Genomic DNA, 23,331 nt, shown 5'->3' with positions numbered 1-23,331 from the left:
CTAAGAAAATGTTCTCCAGAACTTTATTCAATAGAGAATACAAGTGTCTGGAGAGCTGAAAGGGTCTCGTAAAGAACTGTCTTATGCCCTAGAAAAACTTAATGTGCTGTTATATAAAATGTGACACACATGGAGGTACAGTATGTACTCTTCACAGGTTATGAACAGCGGATTATAGTTTTGTAATGAAGCCAAGTGCAAGAGCCCTAATGCAGAAAATCAAGCAAATATTATTTTCAATAGCTACAGCTATGATATCCAATGTAATATAATAATGTTTGATTTCTGAGGTAGGGCCATATATTTCAAAGTTTTCGATAAACACTATATATCTTGAGATTCAGCTGAAAAAACTATATTTTAAATTTACTGTGCTAATGCATGAAAATATGTGTAATGATGGATCATAAGACAACATGTCCAGAAATCTCTCCATTCTTCACCCCTCCACCTGCTCTGTGCTCTGATTCATACAGCTGAAGGGGAACTGAAAGACATTGCGCATGTGGTTGGGTTATCAATGAGGCTGCTCAATATTGTCATAAATATTAAAATGTTACATAGCTTCTGTTAAGCATGGGAACATAGATCTTAACCACAAAATCTGACATTTTTACTATTATGAATTAAGAGGTAAATTTCCAGCTGCATAATATGACAATGTGAGTTTCATTCCTTTTCTGTCTGCTTGTAATTTTGTATCAGTTTATATATTGTATCTGAAATTTTATCATAAACTTTAACCTTGGAAGAACAGATCTTGCCTATGTGGCCTCATATTAACCCTCCCAGCCTTTTGGGGCACCTTGTTTAAGAGTTTTTAATCTCTTTATATATTCCAGAACCTTGTGGCCCCCACATCTGGATATTTGATCATTTTGGTCTTCAACAAAATTTGAAAACTGTCTTTTCTGAAACATTTTTAGTTTTAGAGTAAGAAATATATTTGAGGGCCAAGATCTTTACATTTGCATTTTCTTACTGTATGGTGTTTTATTTATTTCACTCACTTATATAGACCATTAATTCCACAGTGATTTACAGACATCATTGCTGTCCCCATTTCGGTTCACAATCTAGATTCCCCATTAGTATGTCTTTGGAGTGTGGGTGGAAACCAGAGAACCTGGAGGAAACCCACGCAAACACAGGGAGAACATACAAACTCCTTGCAGATGTTGTCCTTGGTGGGATTTGAACCCAGGACCCCAGAGCTGCAAGGCTGCAGTGCTAACCACTGAGCTACCTTGCTGTCTTTTGTTCACTTCCATCAACCTCATGCAGCATTTTACTTCAGATGATGATGATAGATTTCTATGAGCTTTTATAAGCGTCTATGAGTCATTCACTGTGATCATAAAGTTACTGAGCAAATTTAGTGAAGGTAAATGCATTAAGGAAATGAAGAACAGCCAAGATTCTGTAATTCAAAACATCCCTGCTATAATTAGGATAATTAGTTCTAAATAAAACAGATGTGCAATATTACCAAAAAAAAAAATGTTATAAGTGGCGATCAAAAAATTGTATCAACCCCAAAATGGTGTGAATAAAAACGTAGGCACATAGTGCTAAAAACAAGCTCTCACACAGCCCAATGGACCAAAAATTTAAATCACTATGGGCGAAATTTTTTTATTCATTTAATTTTTGATTTTTCTTTTCTCCACTCAAATAAAAAAAAACCTACGGTATGCAAGTTTGGTAACTCCATAATTGCACTAATATGGATAATCATATTGCTGGGTAAACTTTACTGTATAGTAAACATTGTAAATAACTTCCCACCCCCCCAAAAAAATTGAATTGTGTTTTTTTTTTGCAATTTAGCCCTGTTTGGAATTCTTTTCTTACTTTCCAGGACATTACATAATAAAATGAGTGGTGGCACAGAAGGAGAGGAAAAAATAAAAACGCAAAAACAAAAAATAGCCATGTCGTAAAGGGGTTAGAATTGTGTTGTGTCAGACTTTGCAATCTACTATGGGTGAACACAGTAGAATCTCTCTCCTGAAATGTGCTCCGGGCTCGAAGCTGCATTGTACACTAAAACATTGAAAACTCATATATTCCAATGCATACTGCGCCTATGTCAGCAAAATGTGGTCACATTTTCAACATCAGAATATAAACAATAAAGGTTTAACCATAATGTATGGATCAATTTTTACTTTCTATATTCTTACTTTTATATTTGGCTTGGATGAGAGAATCATTTAAAAATTCAATTCTTCATTGCTTCTCCAAAATGCGAATCACCTGCTGCAAAGCCCTAACCGAGTGAATCAATTCTATCATCTGTAATAGCTTGTATAAAAGTGAGTTTTCTGAGATGAAAAGAAAACTCTTATTATCAAAGTATGTGTTCCAGAAAAATAGACACATTTTGGTGAAGTATTACAAATATTTAGATTCCAAAAGTACCACAGGTGCAGTGTACAGAATTTTACCCGTATTAAAGGGGTTATTGTGAGTTCATAAAAAATGTACTAAATGCTTGGAATATACAAAAACAATAACACATCCACTGCTTACATATTCAATCTCCCTTTGCTCTAGTTCTGCTGTTCCATACTGGTTCTGCAGCGATTATGTAAGTTGTAATCACACACAATTTATATTGAAATATATAAGGGAAAAAGTTGTGAGCTTACTAGAGATGAGTAAACCTGAACTGCAAAGTTTGGGGTTCGTACCGGACCGGTGCTGAACTCCGAACACAGACTTCTCCTGGAAGTCTGTTTTAAAGTTCGGGGAGGAGAGATATAGAGAGATAGAAAGATTTTCCAGCTTCATAGTTCGGGTCCCCATTGATTTTCATGGGGTTTGGGTTGAGTACAGTTCTGGCACCCGAACCGAATGTTGGACTAATGTTCGGTCGAATGCAACGAACCCGAACTTCCACAGGTCTGCTCATCCCCAGTGCTTATGCATAGTGTATGCATATGTTTGTACACTGCTCAAAAAAATAAAGGGAACACTTAAACAACAGAATATAACTCCAAATATATCAAACTTCTGTGAAATGAAACTGTCCACTTAGGAAGCAACACTGATTGACAATCAATTTCACATGCTGTTGTGCAAATGGAATAGACAATAGATGGAAATTATTGGCAATAATCAAGACACACTCAATAAAGGAGTGGTTCTCCAGGTGGGGACCACAGACCACATCTCAGTACCAATGCTTTCTGGCTGATGTTTTGGTCACTTTTGAATGTTGGTTATGCTTTCACACTCGTGGTAGCATGAGACGGACTCTACAACCCATAGAAGTTGCTCAGGTAGTGCAGCTCATCCAGGATCACATCAATGCGAGCTGTGGCAAGAAGGTTTGCTGTGTCTGTCAGTGTAGTGTCCAGAGGCTGGAGGCGCTACCAAGAGACAGGCCAGTACACTAGGAGACGTGGAGGGGGCCGTAGGAGGGCAACAACCCAGCAGCAGGACCGCTACCTCCGCCTTTGTGCAAGAAGAAACAGGAGGAGCACTGCCAGAGCCATGAAAAATGACCTCCAGCAGGCCATAAATGTGCATGTATCTGCACAAACGGTTAGAAACCGACTCCATGAGGGTGGTATGAGGGCCCGACGTCCATAGATGGGGGTTGTGCTCACAGCCCAACACCGTGCAGGACGCTTGGCAATTGCCACAGAACACCAGGATACCCTGGGCTCTTCACAGATGAATGCTGGTTCACACTGAGCACATGTGACAGATGTGACAGAGTCTGGAGACGCCATGGAGAGCGATCTGCTGCCTGCAACATCCTTCAGCATGACCGGTTTGGCAGTGGGTCAGTAATGGTGTGGGGTGGCATTTCTTTGGAGGACCGCACAGCCCTCCATGTGCTTGCCAGAGGTAGCCTGACTGCCATTAGGTACCGAGATGAGATCCTCAGACCCCTTGTGAGACCATATGCTGGTGTGGTTGGCCCTGGGTTCCTGCTAATGCAGGACAATGCCAGACCTCATGTGGCTGGAGTGTCAGCAGTTCCTGCAAGATGAAGGCATTGAAGCTATGGACTGGCTCGCCCGTTCCCCAGACCTGAGTCCGATTGAGCACATCTGGGACATCATGTCTCGTTCCATCCACCAACGTCACGTTGCACCACAGATTGTCCAGGAGTTGGTGGATGCTTTTGTCCAGGTCTGGGAGGAGATCCTACCGGAAACCATCCGCAACCTCATCAGGAGCATGCCCAGGCGTTGTAGGGAGGTCATACAGGCACATGGAGGCCACACACAATACTGAACCTCATTTTGACTTGTTTTAAGGACATTACATCAAAGTTGGATCATCATGTAGTGTGTTTTTCCACTTTAATTTTGCAGGTGACTCCAAATCCAGGCCTCCATTGGTTAATAAATTTGATTTCCATTGATGATTTTTGTGTGATTTTGTTGTCAGCACATTCAACTTTGTACAGAACAAAGTATTCAATGAGAATATTTCATTCATTCAAATCTAGGATGTGTTAATTGAGTGTTCCCTTTATTTTTTCGAGCAGTGTATATTCGCCACATAGCATATCTATGCACCTGAACATAAAATTAATACTAAAGGTGTGCAGGCCCTATTTTTTCTTTTTTAGGGGTATGGGCTGAGCACACTTACCTTCCCATCTTTCTAAGTTAGGTTTTATTTATGAGCTACACATGGTTTCTGGAGAGGTCACACATTAGTGATAGGGACCATCCATATTAAAGGTACACCTTGACATGGTTGGATGGCTATTGTACTTATAGTCAATAAATATCAACTAAGTACCTTACATTTTTAACATGTATAGCAATAGGGGAACTCATGTATTCATTATTTGAAAAGCTGATGCATAGTTTAACTACTACTCGACTCGAATATACAAATTAAAAAAAAAAAACAAAAAACAGATTTTGAGAAATTTGCTTCTCTTGGATTCCACAAAATAGCCTCAGAGTGGCTGTCATTTTGCTGAACTGTAGATGGCAAGAGTTTAATAAACAAAAAAAACGTATACTCACCTCTCACCTATCCAACTCTTCCACTGATAGTGGCCTGCTGTCTGGTCCTCAGAGCCAACTCTTTTCCTGTGGTGAGCCGCATCTCCTGGTTTGATCATTCTAGGCTGCAACTATCGGCTGCGACCAGACTTTGGAGGTGACAACTCGTTGCATGTCATGCTGTCACGGAAAGGCGAGACACAGTGACCTCTGAGGCCTGGTCGTGGCCAGAGGTCCTGGCCTAAGGTGAACAGATTAAAGATGAGATAGCAGAAAGAAGATTATTGGACAGCAGGCAGAGCTGCTAATTGCCTGCCATTTGGTCCTTAGAGCCTCATCTTTCTGCCATCATACGGGACTTCTCGATGTGTCTAGGCCTCAGCTGTCATTGCATGTTGCAAGTCCAAGAGTCACGACGTGCGATAGGCCATAACATCTGAGAAGGGGGAAAAAAGAGGTTGTTCTGAAGATCATTAGAAGCTCAGCGAACAGTGGAAAGGCTGGACAGGTGAGAAGTGAGGTGAGTATACTTGGAAATTATCTAAAAGCTCATGTAATCCGCACATGACTGTATCAATATACTATTGTCAAAGACAAATACCAGGAAGTATCAAAATTAAAGAAGCTTTATTTAAAACATACACATCAAAAAGAGCCAAAAACTGCAGCGTCAAAAACACAATAAAAAGGTACATAAAAATACACTTAAAAAAGAAATGAGAAAATCATAAATAACCCAATTCAACGAACAGGTGTAAAAACTCACCAACTACTTATCGTGGGAATGTAGCCCTATGGTATTTACTCATGACTACTGATTCAAAATACTGTTCATAGCACTGTCATGGGAAAGCAGCCTTAGGGTTCTTTCACACGTCAATGTGTCCAGTACATGTGTGACAGTTTCCACACGTACCAGAGACACTAACACACATGGACCCATTCAGTGTGAGCACATGTTAGTGTGTTTCCACGGACAGTGTGTCTGTATGATCCACACGTAGACATGTCCATTTTTGGCCGGCAGCACGGACCACACGGACCCATTCATGCCAATGTGTCTGTACAAACACGTACTGCACACGGATGCCATCCGTGTGACATATACCGGCGCTTGGGAATCAGCGGTACAGTTAGCGCTGTTCTCAAGCGCCGGGTGCTGAACGCTGCTCTCATCATTATCCCCTGCTGGCGCTGCGATCAGCACCAGCAAGGGATAATTATGAGAGTAGTTTTCTGCTCCTGCAGTGTCAACCTGTAAAAATAAAAATAAAATAAAAAATCCATATACTCATCCATCCTAAGTGTCCCCTGCTGTAATCCATGCAACCACTCAGTAGAGGAGCAGGGAAGAATGACTCCTCCAGAGAGCGGGCTCCGGAGTTGTGCTCAGTGAGCGGGGTCCTGTCACTGACTGAGCTCAGCACAGTTCCGGTGTCCCCTGATCACTTCTAGAGTCATTCTCCCCGGCTCCTCGGCTGAGCGGTCGCATGGATTAAAGCGGGGAACACTTAGGACAGGTGAGCATATGGATTTTTTTATTTTACTTATTTTTACAGGTGGACACTGTGGGAGCAGAATACTACTTCTCTCATCATGGTCCACTGCTGGTGCTGATTGCAGTGCCAGCAGGAGACAATGATGAGGGCAGCATTCACCACCTGGCACTTGGGAACAGCGCTAACTGTACAGCTGATTCCCTGGTGCTGGTACGTGTGATTCTGATGTGGCACCCGGGAGACACACGTGTGTCACACAGGTGCACACGGACACCGATTTCTTCAGTACTGTTTTTTCCAGTACCGGAAATATCAGGACGTGTGAAACCGGCCTTATATTGTATTTGTTCTACCCTGTAGTCTGAATCTTGGATGAGAAAATACATCTTCTATGTTTGTGAATATATAGATTGAGTAGTTTTCTGTATGTGATTCAAATGTAATTGTAATAACAACTACAATTAGAGTTTAGTTACACTTTTTTGCCGAATTTCTTTTCTATTCACCTGAATTGGGCTTGCAGAAATCTATGTGCTTTTCACCTAACCAACCCCATTCATATGGATGTAACTGATTTTTAGCCATGTAAAGTCCTGCAGCAAATCTGCTTCATGTGATTTATTTCCTAATGGTTCCCACTTGGTTTGAAGATACTGTTGCACAGCTTCTGGATACCCACAGTTGCGGAAGAAATCACACGGACCCATTCATGTCAATGGGTCTGTATAAACACGTACTGCACACGGATGCCATCCGTGTGACACATACCGGCGCTTGGGAATCACAGTAGCTTGCACAGCTTCTGGATACCCACAGTTGGGGTAGAAACTTCACAGAGCAGATTACATGGGATAACAAGCTTTTACTTCTCAGATCATGAGGTAAAGGAAAAAAAACGCACAGTCACACAGTACTGCACCAGGAAGTAAGAACAAAACAGAAAGTACAAGAGATACTTTTTTCTTTTACAATACAGTAAACAAGGAAACTTTACACAACATCGCCATCTACTGTCAGATCAGCATAAATTCCTCCTTCACACAAAGAAGTCCACAACTGTTGCATATACCAACACCCTTTCTCAACAGTAAGGACTTATTCAGTCAAACCTAATTTCTTCATTAGTCTCTGATGTTTTTCAGCATTCAATGCCTTTGTTAAAATGTCTGCTGTCATATCTTCAGTTGGACAATATTCTAATTTCAGGATTTCTTGTTCCTGATGGTCCCTCAAGAAATGATGATGGGTGCCATGCATATCAGGATAGGGATGAGGGGTGCCATGTATACCAGGATAGGGATGAGGGGTACCATGCATACTAGGACAGGGATGAGGGGTGCCATGCATATCAGGATAGGGATGAGGGGTGCCATGCATACCAGGATGGGGATTGCTGTGCCATGCATACCAGGATAGGGATCAGGGGTGCCATGCATACCAGGATAGGGATTAGGGGTGCCATGTATACCAGGATAGGGATGAGGGATGCCATGCATACCAGGATAAGGATGAGGAGTGCCATGCATACCAGGACAGGGATGAGGGGTGCCATGCATACCAGGACAGGGATGAGGGGTGCCATGCATATCAGGATAGGAATGAGGGGTGCCATGCATACCAGGATAGGAATGAGGGGTACCATGCATACCAGGATAAGGATGAGGGGTGCCATGCATACCAGGATAAGGATGAGGGGTGTCATGCATACCAGGATGGAGGGATGCCAGGCATACCAGGATGGGGATGGGGACCACGTATAAAAGGAAGGGGGGGGGGCATATATACCAGGATGGGGGATATTGTCAGAATTGGGGGACATTACCCCTATACCAGTGTCAGCAGAAGACCCCCTCCCCCTTAAAAGTGCATCATGACCACATTTTTTGCTTAAATTTTTTTTATTTTCCTCCTCTAAAACCTAGGTGCGTCTTATGGTCCGGTGCTTCTTATAGTCCGAAAAATACGGTAAGTAAAAATAAAAAAAAGACAAAGTGGTTCCATTGTCACAAAAGGGAAATAAAAAACAAACATCAATGTCATTTTTTTGAACTTAAAATGTAATTCTGTCAGGTATCAGAATTACCGATAAAGACACTGAAGCAGATGGTTCTGCAACATATATTTAGATGGGGGGCGGAGAGTGGAAAAGTTATGAGACATTTCAGACAGTTCTCCTAATTTTCATAGACTGTACTAATATGTTATTTAATAGCAGCAATTACAAGTGAGTAAAAAATCAGTACTGGTTTTGTAAAGCGGGTATAGTTTCATTATAGTGTTGTGTGTATTATTTCCAAAGACTCCATGAATCTATCATCCGCTCTCACAGAACACTGCAGCATATATCAATCAGGCAAATGAAATTTAACAAATGTTCTTACTGGCCACCTGGATTTCTGTGCATATATCAGTTCATCATGACTTGGATATTCCATACACCAGATTTCCCAAATGAACATTAGCCTAATTAAACAGAACTAGATTGAAATGTGCCCAGAATAGCTAAATTCTGATCGGTGGATCAAATTCTAAAGTAAACACATTTTTTATAAGAATTTTAAACTGATAAGTAACAATATGGAAATAGCGAAAATGTACAATAATTTGGCCCATTATGCTTCATCAATCAGATGGTCAGAATTTTTGAGCTGTTTCTTTGTGTCAATTGAATGATGTCACATTTAAAAATGTCATTCAAAATGTAAAGTTGCCAGCACAATTTTCCTGGAAGTGTCTCATTAAATATAATAGCACATACATACTGTAATTTTCTACTGTCCTAGAAGAAATTGCAACAAGCACACTACCTCCTTCAATGAGCTGGCACTAGCCTCATTTCAAGGCCTTTAAAGCACCATAATGGTAGGTAAAGCCCTACCCAAATTATTCTAAATTTGTCTTGTTAATGGTACATCAAAATTGCATGCACTAAAATGCGAAGTCCTGGAAAATGGTATCCAAAAATGTGTTACTCATAAATGTTTAAAAAATGCAAATAATTATTCTGTTACTTGGCGATAAAGTCTAGCATGCGGATTTCATTACAGACTTTTTTCTCTTTACCCAATGGCGATTTGAAGGTCATTGCTGGATCACACTGCCCTGAGCACGTTAGATTACCATAATTTTACTGTAACAATAAGAGAGTGGGAGTGATAGAGAACATTTACATTTTTATGGGTGATATAATGGAAGAAAAAGTTTCTGTAAATTTGTAATTCCGATAACAAGTGAAATTAATGGTACAGTAAATATTTCTAAATTAAAAGCAAAGGGTAAAAATTAGATTTCCCAATATCCATTTTTTATTCTGAAATTCATTCCCATCTTGCACTAGGATGGAAAGTACATTCATCATTTACAGGTTTTTTTTGGCACTTTTTTTTTTTACTGTTTTGCGTCAAATTCCAAAAATCAGACGCATGTGTTTTTTTAATTTATTCATTAACCTTTTTTGCGACTTTAATGCTTCGTCCACACGTTGGGTATTTAGTGAGTTTTTTTACCTCAGTATTTATTAAACCAAAATCAAGAGTGGAACAACCAGAGGAAAAGTATAATAGAAACACGTCACCACTTCTGTATTTTGCACCCACTCCTGGTTTTGGCTTACAAATACTGATGCAAAAAAAAATCACTAAACACTCAATGTGTGCAAATGGCATAAGACTATGTTCCCACAATGAGCTTTTGGTGAGTTTTTGATATTGCAGATTTTCTGCGCCCATTAAGTAAAATAAGTTACTTGCATTTTTTTACGCATCGTCAAAAATTCACTACAAACTCATCGTAGGAACGTAGCCTAAAAAACGCAGAATCTTAGACCATGTTCACACGTTCAGTATCTGGTCAGTATTTTACATCAGTATTTGTAACCAAAACCATAAGTGGAACAATCAGAGGAAAAGTATAATAGAAACACGTCACCTCTTCTGTATTTATCACCCACTCCTGGTGTTGGCTTATAAATACTGATGTAAAATACCAAGGTAAAATACTCACCAAATATTTAACGTGGCCTTACTGTTCCAGCAAAGTGGATAGGATTTATAGAAATCACTTGTCCACTGTGCTTCTATTTTACTCAATGTAAACTGACCTGTGGTACATGTTTCAAATCCGCAGAATCCACAGAATCTATTGCGGGTACGCTGAGTTTTCTGTGTGAATTTTCCACATAGACTTGTAATAACACACACGTGGTTTTAGTGTGTTTCCTCAGTGAAAACACATAAAGAATGCATGTAATCCGTACCTAACTATCAATAAAGTTTTGTCAAAACCAAATACCAAGAAGTATCAAAAACATGTGAAAATGAGACAAAAAAGCAGCTTTAAAATGTGATAAAAATGCACGTAAAAATACGCACACTAAAACACAATGAAAAAAAATGTAAGTAATAGGTGCAGAAAATCTGTAACATCAAAAACTCACCTGATACTCATTGGAATGTAGCCTTAAAGGGAACCTGTCACCAGAAAAAATGTTATTAACCTGTAGTTATGGGTTTTATCTGCAGGGTAGTAGCATTATTGTCCTGCCTGGTGCCCACATTTAGCCGAACGCTGTGGGGAGAAAATGAACTTTATTCTCCCCGACTGCGTTACAGTTTCAGTCACGGGAGTGGCGCAGGTTCAGTCACAGCTCTGAGAATACAGAGCAGCGTCTGTAACTGCGCCTCCCACCCTCACTGACATCCGGTCCCAATGCAGAGCCAGCGTGAGTCACGGCCGGGGGCGCGGTAACAGCCGCCGCTCTGTATTCTCAGAGTGGTGATGGAACAAGCGCCGGCACTGCCCTCAAGACTGAAACCGGAACGTTGCGGTGGGAATAAAATTCATTTTCTCCTGGCAGTGTTTGGCTAAGTGTGGGTGCTGGGCAGGTTAATAATGCTATTAACCTGCAGTTTAACCCCATATCTACAGGTTAATAGCGTTTTTTCTGGTGACAGGTTCCCTTTAAAGTATATGGGACTAGAGAAACAGTCAAGCGTTCTAGTAATTGTGGGAGTCTCAGCAGTGGGCATTCTGCAATCACACATTTATCACCTATCCTGTGGATAGATTAAAATTTGTTTCATGGGATTATCCCTTTAAGAATCCACTCTAGTAAATCATATACCTGTACCTGTAGTCCCATTCACACATCCTGATAAAATATTTCTTTGTGTAAATACACTTCTGCCTTTCTTTTTTTGCAACCCATTAGCAGGAATAACACCTCCCAGTGATTTGTAATTGTCTACAAATTATCAGGAAACACTCAAAACACTTTACACATGTGCCTAACAGCACATTTAAATACCGCTGTGATTATCATGCCGCAATTATACACCCAGTACTTGTTATAAAAAGAGCATAAAAAACTCATGCAATGTGACCTACTACTTCCTTCAAAAACATAATTCTTGTGAAGTTCCAGAACAAACTAAAAATACTAAGAAAACAGCTGTACAAGTACTGATAAAATAAATAAAACATATAATTTGGGTATAATATGCACCACATACGCTTCAACTGCTGCTTATGAGCAATACAGGCTATCACACTCCAGTGAATACACCTCATACCGTGCTGTAATTCCTTTTTTATTGTGCTGATTTTTTTTCAAGTTCATAATAATAACAAATACATTTGCCTCATTCAGTGAAATACATTTGCCACACACTGCAGTAAAAGTCAATTCATTATTCCCCCATCAGTCTGTGAACATGCTGCATATATTTACCTTGTATTTAATCTTACTTCTGGAATATGGTTACATTTCGCACTTTTTGTGTTATACCTGCACCGTGAAACTCTATATTTTTATACATAGAAACTAGTGAGGGCTCATTCACACACATAAAGCCCACTACTCTCTCTTAGGCCTCTTTCACATGCCAGAGTCTCCGGTATGTGTGGTGACAGTTTCAACATACACTGGAGACACTTATACTCGCAGACCCATTGAAATGAATCAGTCTGCACACATGTTAGTGTGTTTCCACAGACCGTGCATCCGTGGGCAAAACACATTGACATGTCCATTTTTTCCGCTCTGCATGGGCAGCAAAACGTCCCACCCTGATGACACATGGATGACACGTACCGGTGCCTGGAAATCAGCGGTACAGTTAGCGCTGTTCCCAAGCGCAGGGTGCTGAATCCTGACCTCATCATTGTCCCCTGCCTGCGCTGCGATCAGCGCGAGCAAGGGACAATGTTGAGAGTAGTATTCTGCTCCCACTGTATCCTGGTGTAAAAATAATAATAAAATAAAAAAATCCTTATACTCACCTGTCTGAAGGTGTCCCCCACTGTAATCCATCTGACCACTCATGCCGAGGAGTCGGAGAGAATGACTCACTGCACTGTGCTGAGCTCACTGAGTGACAAGACACCGCACAAATCAATAATAGACAGGGGTAGTATTTGACCGCTATATATAATTAATCTCATAAAGTGCTAGTGCAACCATGTCATATTATGAGAGAAAAAAATTGGACCAGAAATGCAGGCCAAGTTCAGTGTGTACTGACCTGATATAAATAGTCTATATCACCACAAAGACTAACAAGAATTGGTATAGAAAGTACAAGTGCATGAATAATATAACCACATATAACATGTACGTAAATGTAGTCCGATGAGAACAATATATTTTTCATCCAGCATAACTATCACTTATAGCCACAATAACAATTCCCAGAATATCAATGACTATAGGGTATGTAAACTCAAGTAAAGATAAGTTAATGGTCTAAATTAATGGAGAGGACCCTCTTACCCATATTCAACCTGTGTGGACCAGCTATGCCTGCCCCGACGCGCGTTTCACATAGGCTTCCTCGGGGGGCTGTAAAATAAACACTAAATAGAATAGCAGAATGTCTCCTGACACTGTTATTTTGATCTAGACAATAGAATTGATATTCTAGAAAGTTCTTGTATAGAGGTTCACAGTTTTTTGGGTTTGCTCTTGACTAAACGACTGTGATATTGATAAATTGTTTCTGCCAGGTAAAGTCTACTGTGATGTGACAAATATATTTGTGTCAGGTATGCTGCTGTGACATCACATATGAGTTTCAGTAAGGAAAGGTACTTTGACATCACACATGAGTTTCAGTCAGCTAAGAAGCTGTCACATCACACATGGGTTTCAGTCAGGTAAGGTACTGTGACATCACACATGTGTTTCAGTCATGTATGCTGCTGTGACATCATACATGAGTTTCAGTCAGGTAAGCTGCTGTGACATCACACATGAGTTTCAGTCAGGTAAGGTACTGTGACATCACACATGAGTTTCAGTCAGTTATGCTGCTGTGACATCACACAGGAGTTTCAGTCTGGTATGCTACTATGACATCACACATGAGTTTCAGTCAGGTAAGGTACTTTGACATCACACATGAGTTTCAGTCAGGTCAGGTACTGTGACATCACACATGATTTTCAGTCAGGTAAGCTGCTATGACATCACACATGAGTTTCAGTCAGGTATGCTGCTATGACATCACACATGAGTTTCAGTCAGGTAAGCTGCTATGACATCACACATGAGTTTTAGTCAGGTCAGGTACTGTGACATCACCCATGATTTTCAGTCAGGTAAGCTGCTATGCATCACACATGAGTTTCAGTCAGGTCAGGTACTGTGACATCACACATGATTTTCAGTCAGGTCAGGTACTGTGACATCACACATGATTTTCAGTCAGGTCAGGTACTGTGACATCACACATGATTTTCAGTCAGGTCAGGTACTGTGACATCACACATGAGTTTCAGTCAGGTCAAGTACTGTGACATCACACATGAGTTTCAGTCAGGTATGCTGCTGTGACATCACACATGAGTTTCAGTCAGGTAAGCTGCTGTGACATCACACATGAGTTTCAGTCAGGTATGCTGCTGTGCAGTGATCACTGCATGATCCCTGACTGCTTCCATTTTAGGGTGTCGTGTGCCAATGGCATCCTTTATTTTCCGGTCAGGAGACACAGAATATGGAACTGAAGGTGAGGTGTTTATGGGTGTGAAACTTGCCGTGTCTTGGGCATAAGACACTAGTGGCTATAAAAGCGTCAGTGATGTTACTTTGCACAGGTTGTTAAGCTATATGTAGGAATGTAATGTGGCGCGGGGTGGTAGCCATGGGTGACATACTCATCTTTCACGCCCCAGCACACTACATTAAGATGGAGGTCCTGGCTGGGTATGTGGACTTTGCCTATGGGGGCGCTATGCCCTTGCAGGCGACATGATGCCGGTGACTTCGGCTGGCCAGGACTGGATACTAAACAGTTCAATGAGGGAGACCACCACTCTAAAATAAGCAATCTTTTACTTAACTTGGTGGGAACTATGTACAATAGATAGCGGGTGCATAACTTCACAAACGTTTCCGTTACAATACGAAGCATTTTCACATGTCCCTACCTTTTCCAAATTTTCTTGTTTCTACCTCAAGGCCCTTTGCCTTCACCACAAGCCAAAACTATGCTACAGTTCAGTTAGTGAGAGTCCTATTCTCAACTCGCGATTCCGCAATCTCTTTTCCTCTAAGAGGAACTAGTGTTCCACTTTGGCCAGTATTTAGCTTCTGTGCTTTCTGACTCTTTGGAATTTCCACTCGGGGCACTCTTTTCGACTCACGTTCCCTGTCCTGTCCTGGCCCATTACCTCTTTGAGTTATAAACTCGGGGCCGTACTGCTAGGTGTCCTGTCCCAGGATCCGTCTCCAATGCATCACCCTGTTCTTCGGTCACTTTTCCTTCCTCTACTCCGAATCTCGCTATCCACTGTCTCGGTCTCCACTTATGTCAGGGACACCCCCATCCCTCACTATCCAGACCATAGGTCTGCTTCTGGAGCACACTGGGCCATATCTGAGTTCCTGACAGGAAACTGTCTCCGTTTCTTCACTTTAGCCCCTCCTACTCTGGGATAGTCCCAAACATTAACCCTAACTCTCCCTACTGTCAGGCAGAACACAACACTATCACCAATAACACATGTTGCAATACACATTACAACAATACACGTGTCTTCAAGGGGGAACATGGGAAGTATGTCCATCTCCTTACAGGAACATAACAAGTGCACATAGCAGGACCATTGCTGTGTTTTACAGCCATATTCGGGTAGTACAAAACAAGATGAGCTCAGCACTTTCCTGATTGTAGCTGTAGCACTCTGTGTCAAAATTAAATATGTATTTGGGTCACTGTTCCCTTTAGAATCACATACCTCTTCCAGATGACTAAGACTATAATGGATGAGCGCTGGAGAGCCATTTACACTGCCAGCATTGGACAGGGACAATTGCCCTTCTCCATGTAACATTATGGTTCATATAAAAGTCATCAGCAAGAGGTGCTAAGTCAGCATGGCAATAACTAACTGTTGTGAATATATTCCCGGCATTAAGTTATAATCAGACCGAAACAGAATTTCCATTAGTTATGGAGTGAATAACAGTGATGTCTGCATATATTTCACACGAAGAGACATTTACAGCCATGTTGTATATGGTCACTCCACAAACATCACGTAGATTCTCACGCTATTCTCTGCAGAGCACTTTCATTCTATCTAAAGCAAAGCTCTTTGACATGAGTAGTCAGCCACAGAATCAATTATGTAAATGAGAATCTCCCACTAAGCATAGAGTACATGATTCTATCACTTGTCTGTCACCAATCAGGAAAATTCAATTACTTAAAAGTAGCATTCTCTATAAACTGTATGCAATCAATAGATTATATACGGCAGATATAGAAGACTGACAATCTTTAGCAGAGCTGAAATACCCGATAATGTCCCTTCAAGTTAAGCTAGTGCTTCATGGAGACACTGGTTTTACAGCATGAAGATAGCACTGTCACATTGCAAAATTTCATCTAATGATTGTTATTGAGGCTGAGTTGTGATCTATTGGGACCGTGATCTCACATGGCAAAGAATTCAACACTACTTTTGGATGTAGTCTGAAAGTCGCACATGATTTTGCTCCCATAGACTTAAAGAAGGGCAGAGCTAGAAGCTCTGTGGCGGCGCTAGTGTCACTCACTGCTTCCATCTTTGCCCCCTGATGACGTCCTCTTTCACAGAAGCTACGGCGGCAGTGGAGACAGAAGCAGAGAGCCGACGCTGCACTCACCTCTCCCACATTGCCCATCATCCAGGATCCAGGACGTCTTCATAGGGGGCAGTGATGCAATAAACTATTGATTAACTGCAGTGCTGCCCCCTGATGATGCTGATGGACGCTGTGAGGAGTGAGTGCAGCCCGAGCCTCCTGTGACGTCACGTTTGAGACTCCTCTCAAACGAAACATCACAGGAACTACAGCAAAAAAAACACATTTAGACATTAGGTAGATAGGGACAAGTGTAGGGTGTTGTGTAATAAAGCTCATTGGTTAGGGTGAAAAGATAGATAGAAAATACAATTAGGTGCCGGACCACCCCTTTAAACACAAGTCACATGCAACTTGTGGCTTGAAGTAGACTTGTCTGTGAAGCTCTAAAACAGCAAGTTGTACAAGAGTTTTTAATCAGGCTACTTATCTGGGATTTGCTGCTGTAGTATGACCAGTTTCACTATGTAGACCATGCCTCATTGTTTTTTTTTTTTTAATTTAAAACTAAGGAATTTTTGTATATATAGAAGTTCAGGGTTATGGATACTTAAAGTAGACCCACTGGAAGAAAATATAAGAAAAAATGCCAGTTGCTGTCCATAAAATAAAATAAAAAAAGTGTCTTCAAAGACTTGTCTGTGTATATATATGCACAGACAGCATCACTTTATGCTGGGATACCACAGGCTAATGCTGTACTCTTGAGAGACTCTGATGACAATTTGCCTTCTTCTGATGTCTGCCATGTGTAGCGTTGTCATGAAGATCTCGCATGGATTGTATTGTTGTTGTTATATACAGTACAGACCAAAAGTTTGGACACACCTTCTCATTTAAAGATTTTTCTGTATTTTCATGACTATGAAAATTGTACATTCACACTGAAGGCATCAAAACTATGAATTAACACATGTGGAATTATATACTTAACAAAAAAGTGTGAAACAACTGAAAATATGTCTTATATTCTAGGTTCTTCAAAGTAGCCACCTTTTGCTTTGATGACTGCTTTGCACACTCTTGGCATTCTCTTGATGAGCCTCAAGAGGTAGTCGCCGGAAATGGTTTTCACTTCACAGGTGTGCCCTGTCAGGTTTAATAAGTGGGATATCTTGCCTTATAGATGGGATTGGGACCATCAGTTGTGTTGTGCAGAAGTCTGGTGGATACACAGCTGATAGTCCTACTGAATAGACTGTTAGAATTTGTATTATGGCAGGAAAAAAGCAGCTAAGTAAAGAAAAACGAGTGGCCATCATTACTTTAAGAAATGAAGGTCAGTCAGTGCGAAAAATTGGGAAAACTTTGAAAGTGTCCCCAAGTGCAGTTGCAAAAACCATCAAGCGCTGCAAAGAAACTGGCTCACATGAGGACCGCTCCAGGAAAGGAAGACCAAGAGTCACCTCTGCTTCTGAGGATAAGTTTATCCGAGTCACCAGCCTCAGAAATCGCAGGTTAACAGCAGCTCAGATTAGAGACCAGGTCAATGCCACACAGAGTTCTAGCAGCAGGCACATCTCTTCAACAACTATTAAGAGGAGACTTTGTGCAGCAGGCCTTCATGGTAAAATAGCTGCTAGGAAACCACTGCTAAGGACAGGCAACAAGCAGAAGAGACTTATTTGGGCTAAAGAACACAAGGAATGGACATTAGACCAGTGGAAATCTGTGCTTTGGTCTGATGAGTCCAAATTTGAGATCTTTGGTACCAACCACCGTGTCTTTGTGTGACGCAGAAAAGGTGAACGGATGGATTCTAAATGCCTGGTTCCCACCGTTAAGCATGGAGGAGGAGGTGTGATGGTGTGGGGGTGCTTTGCTGGTGACACTGTTGGGGATTTATTCAAAATTGAAGGCATACTGAACAAGCATGGCTACCACAGCATCTTGCAGCGGCATGCTATTCCATCCGGTTTGCGTTTAGTTGGACCATCATTTATTTTTCAACAGGACAATGACCCCAAACACACCTCCAGGCTGTGTAAGGGATATTTTACCAAGAAGGAGAGTGATGGGGTGATACGCCAGATGACCTGGCCTCCACAGTCACCAGACCTGAACAAAATCGAGACGGTTTGGGGTGAGCTGGACCGCAGAGTGAAGGCAAAAGGGTCAACAAGTGCTAAGCATCTCTGAGAACTCCTTCAAGATTGTTGGAAGACCATTTCCGGTGACTACCTCTTGAAGCTCATCAAAAGAATGCCAAGAGTGTACAAAGTAGTCATCAAAGCAAAAGGTGGCTACTTTGAAGAACCTAGAATATAAGACATATTTTCAGTTGTTTTACACTTCTTTGTTAAGAATATAATTCCACATGTGTTAATTCATAGTTTTGATGCCTTCAGTGTGAATGTACAATTTTCATAGTCATGAAAATACAGAAAAATCTTTAAATGAGAAGGTGTGTCCAAACTTTTGGTCTGTACTGTATGTGAGGGCATTAATGTACTCTATGTTGTCATCAGATACTCCCTACTGCTTTTGAACCCAGAACTAAATCCATGTTGTTTTTCAAATATACTGTATAGATACTGTTATGCTCACGCCCGGATTGTTTGGCGTAAGCGTGGTTAGTTGTCCCACTGGGCCACGAACCGAGGAGTGCCTGGAGGGGCATGACTAGGGGCCTCGCCAGATCCGACCATGGACGCACGGCGGCTTAATCGACTCCGTGGTCTGAGGAGGGACGAGGGAGGTGGCCCAGGTGCTACTCCAGTCAGACCCCGGTCACACAGCTGTTAACCCACACCGGGGAATGCAGGGATGGGCAGGTTTGGCTGATATGCAGACTGGCGGGTACTGGCAGACACGGCGGGTATACAGACGGGCGGGTACTGGCAGGTAGGTAAACAGGCTGGATAGGGACCAGTGCAGACTGGGATACAGGAACAGAGCTGCAGGTGCTGAGGACGAACGGAGCAGGGCAGAGCAGAGCAAAGCCGCAGGTGAGGAGGACAAGTGGAGCAGGGCAGAGCAGAGCTGCAGGTGCGGAGGACAAGTGGAGCAGGGCAGAGCAGAGCCGCAGGTGTGGAAGACAAGTGGGGCAGAGCAGAGCCGCAGGTGCGAAGGACAAGCGGGGCAGGGCAGAGCAGAGCAGTTCCCTCGGTGCGGAAGACAAGCGGAGCAGGGCAGAGCAGAGCCGCAGATGCGGAGGACAAGTGGGGCAGAGCAGAGCCGCAGGTGCGAAGGACAAGCGGGGCAGGGCAGAGCAGAGCCGCAGGTGCAGAGGACAAGTGGAGCAGGGCAGAGCAGAGCCGCAAATGTGGAGGACAAGTGGAGCAGAGCAGAGCTGCAGGTGTGGAGAACAAGTGGAGCAGGGCAGAGCAGAGCAGAGCCGCAGGTGCGGAGGACAAGCGGAGCAGGGCAGAGCAGAGCCGCAGGTGATGAGGACAAGCGGAGTGGGGCAGAGCAGAGCAGAGCCACAGGTGCAGAGGACAAGCAGAGCAGGGCAGAGCAGAGCCGCAGGTGTGGAGGACAAGCAGAGCAGGGCAGAGCAGAGCAGAACCGCAGGTGCAGGCAGACAGGACAGGGCTCTGTTCAAAGGGAACAGACAGGGAAACACAGGAAAATAGCTAGAACACAGGAGGTAGATACGGAAGCAGGAAAACGGGACAAGCAGAACCAGATACACACAAGGTACTTGCTATGAAGTAGCGAGTGGACACAAACCTCATAAACAGAAGTACAGAGATAACGAGCAGGAGTTAGGTACTGGTTCAGACACTGCAGGAAAAAGGAAGGATCAGACATAGAGACAAGCAGGTAACAGGCTAGGACACAGTTCAGACAGGAACTGACACAGGAGCGAGATAAAGGAATGAGCCTGGGCATTCAGCCCTCAGGGTGGCGGAAATAGACTTGAAGTCACAGATACAGGTAACAGGCCTGGGCACTCAGCTCCAGGGTGGTGGAAACAGACAAGATACAGGACAGGACCTGGAAACTCACATTTGCACAGAACACACTGTAAGAAAGTGTTGCTCAGGCACCTCCCACTGGGTGGAGAAGTTTTAAGTATCCAGTGACTCACAGAAATAGGCTGGGGATGCATTAGGACTGCACACACTGTTACTTTAAGAATCAGGAAGTGCCAGCGCCACCGCCATAAGACGGCAGACAAGAGACATGAACACAGCAGGTAGAGGAGCATAGTGTGCTGCCTGGACTGGTAGGTAAGTTGGCGGTCTTGCATGGTGGGAGATGGTAAGCCATGCCAGCATGCCCCCAGGGATGTTACAGATACATTAATGAGCCTTTGGTATAAAATCTCTAAAGTCTTATGTGAACACCCAAGGTCTTCTGTGGGCATAATACTACTCAGACAACACAGGGTGAGGGTAAAACAGTGTGGCAATACTGTATTGAACTACGAAGCAGGCAATAAACAGATAGAACAGTCCTAGCAAATACTCAAGATGGTACAACATTACACAGTCCTCTCCTTTCCTCTGGCCCACCTGGGATAGAACAGCTGTGACTTTGGGACTTCCAGGGCCAACTACCTCAGTGGCCCCCCACTTCCGGCAGCCCCCCACAGAGAGAAGGTAGCGGCAAGCTTAGGAAGCTAGCAGTCCATCGAGGTACAAGGCCAGGAGACCTGGGAGTCCCACCCTAGCCTCTCTGAGAGTTTCCATGGGGCCAGATGATCGACGGGTCCCAATCTGGCTTCTCCGAATGTCTCCATGGGTTCTAGGTGACCGGAGGGTCCCACCTGGCAACCCCAAAGAACATATCCATGGGGCCAGGTGACTTCATCGTTCCAACCTGGTCTCCCTAAATTTATCCATGGGCACTCTGATGGTCAATGGAGCAGATCCATATTTTTCCAGTCAGGGCCATATACTCTTAGGCTGGAATCATGTAGAATCCAAATCTGTGTCTCTTTGGGTAAAGACAAGCTACCAAGCTGATGGTGTGACGAGAGTCTGATCTTTGATTCTCCTTGTAAAGTCTCCTTCAATTCTCTATTTCAAAATCTCCTTTTCAGCAGGATAGAAAAACCCTTTTTTATATTTACATATGTGGCTAAGGTCATCAGTCACAGGTCAGAGGTAAAGGCGCAGAGCTCACTCAGGTCTCATTGTTTGAGCTATTCAATTTACACAGTTGGTATAGCAGGGGGCTCTTGTAAATAAACTAGCTATCTTAGTATAATATGCAATTAGCATAGTAACAAACATCATTGTTTACAGACCAACAGAACACAACATTCAGGGTTATACAAATAGAATGACCTTCCTGACCAGCCACAGAAATACACATACATTTATAAGTCAACATAAACACAATAGTGTATTTCTCTTGGCTTAACAAATCTAATCGTCTGGCTGATTAAGATTATAAGTAGTGTTGAGCGAGCACTAAAATGCTCGGGTGCTCGAAGCTCGGGTCGAGCTCGCCGTGATACTCGGGTGCTCGACCCGAGCAACGAGCCCAATGTTAGTCTATGGGAGACTCGAGCATTTTTGCGGTGGCACCCCCGGCAGTCTTTTAAAAGCCTAACAAGTGCCCAAAACGATAGTGACAGTGCTCAAATGACACGGGGACAGCATGGGGATCGCCCCAGGAAGCATTTCTGACCCCCAGGTCACTGCTGTCAACAACGTGGTCAGAGGTATTAAGCCACTTTTACGGGCTCACAATAAAACGTTCAAAAACGAAAGTGAAACTTTTTTCCTGTGAAATATGTTAAGGAACATCCTTTCCAGGGAAAAGACTTGTGTATAAGTTAAAATAAATGACCAGAGACAAAAATACTCCTCCACACCTTCGGCTATGTTCACAAGTAGCATTTTTTATGCGTTTTTGCACTTTTGTATTGCTTTCAACTATAAAACCTACAACTATGACACATGGTCAGATGTAAAGGCTCGTTTATTCAACAAAAAATCACATACAATATATATTTATACAAAAGGTGGATAGACACAGAGGAAAAAAGTCCAGAGAAATGGATATTCTGAGGGCAGGCAGAAAAATCATAAAGAATCAGAGTCTATACAAGACATACCACTAAGTACCATACCGGAATCAAAAAATTCCAATCATATAGGAATAACAGTTAAATTTAAAGTGCATAGTGCAATAAATATATTCCCAGATACATGTACATATATATAGATAATGACAGATAGATAATAAGCTCATAAAGATGAAGTAATAATACAGAGACACATTAAATAGGCAGAGCGGTATGTCAAAATAGTAAAATGTAAATATATAATGAACTACCTGTAAGTCCCTCAGAATCCACACAGATCCGACGCGCGTTTCGCCGTTTAGCTTTAACCAGGATATGATGAGATAAAGGAAATAGAGTATATATAGAAGGATTGGGCCAATGAGGCTGTGTGCTGACATAGCGCTATGCCCTGATGGGCCAATCACCGCCGCATCTGGGGATCGCGTCTCCGTGGAGCGCGGTCTATCAGAGGCGGCGGCATTGGCGTGCGTGTCATGCTGGAACGCAGGCCCGGAAGTGACGTATGCGGAACATCCGGAAATGGGAAAGGGGGCCGAAGGACTGAATGAGAGACATGTCAGTGTAACAAATGCGTGCCACCCTGAAACGCAAATACCGGAAGTGATGTGTACAAAGATACATGGTGAAAGATGGCCGGGGATTGGCTAATAGGAATGTGAATGTGACAAGTGTGTGCCACACTGAAACATAAAGACAGCAACTGTGACTAATATGTGTAACAATTATATATAAAAG

General features: G+C 42.5%; 1 protein-coding gene across 1 annotated transcript in view; it reads right to left on the bottom strand.

Moving 5' to 3' along the window:
- Positions 1-23,331, bottom strand: part of SEZ6L (seizure related 6 homolog like) — a 779,891-nt gene that overhangs the window by 456,647 nt on the left and 299,913 nt on the right. The window lies entirely within an intron of this gene.

This window comes from Phyllobates terribilis, unplaced genomic scaffold (assembly GCF_046119375.1).
Source record: "Phyllobates terribilis strain yellow unplaced genomic scaffold, ASM4611937v1 Scaffold_1__5_contigs__length_1240528914, whole genome shotgun sequence".
Taxonomy (NCBI): Eukaryota; Metazoa; Chordata; class Amphibia; order Anura; family Dendrobatidae; genus Phyllobates; species Phyllobates terribilis.
The sequence above is the reverse complement of the archived record's forward strand: the minus strand, read 5'-3'. Positions and strand labels throughout refer to the sequence as shown.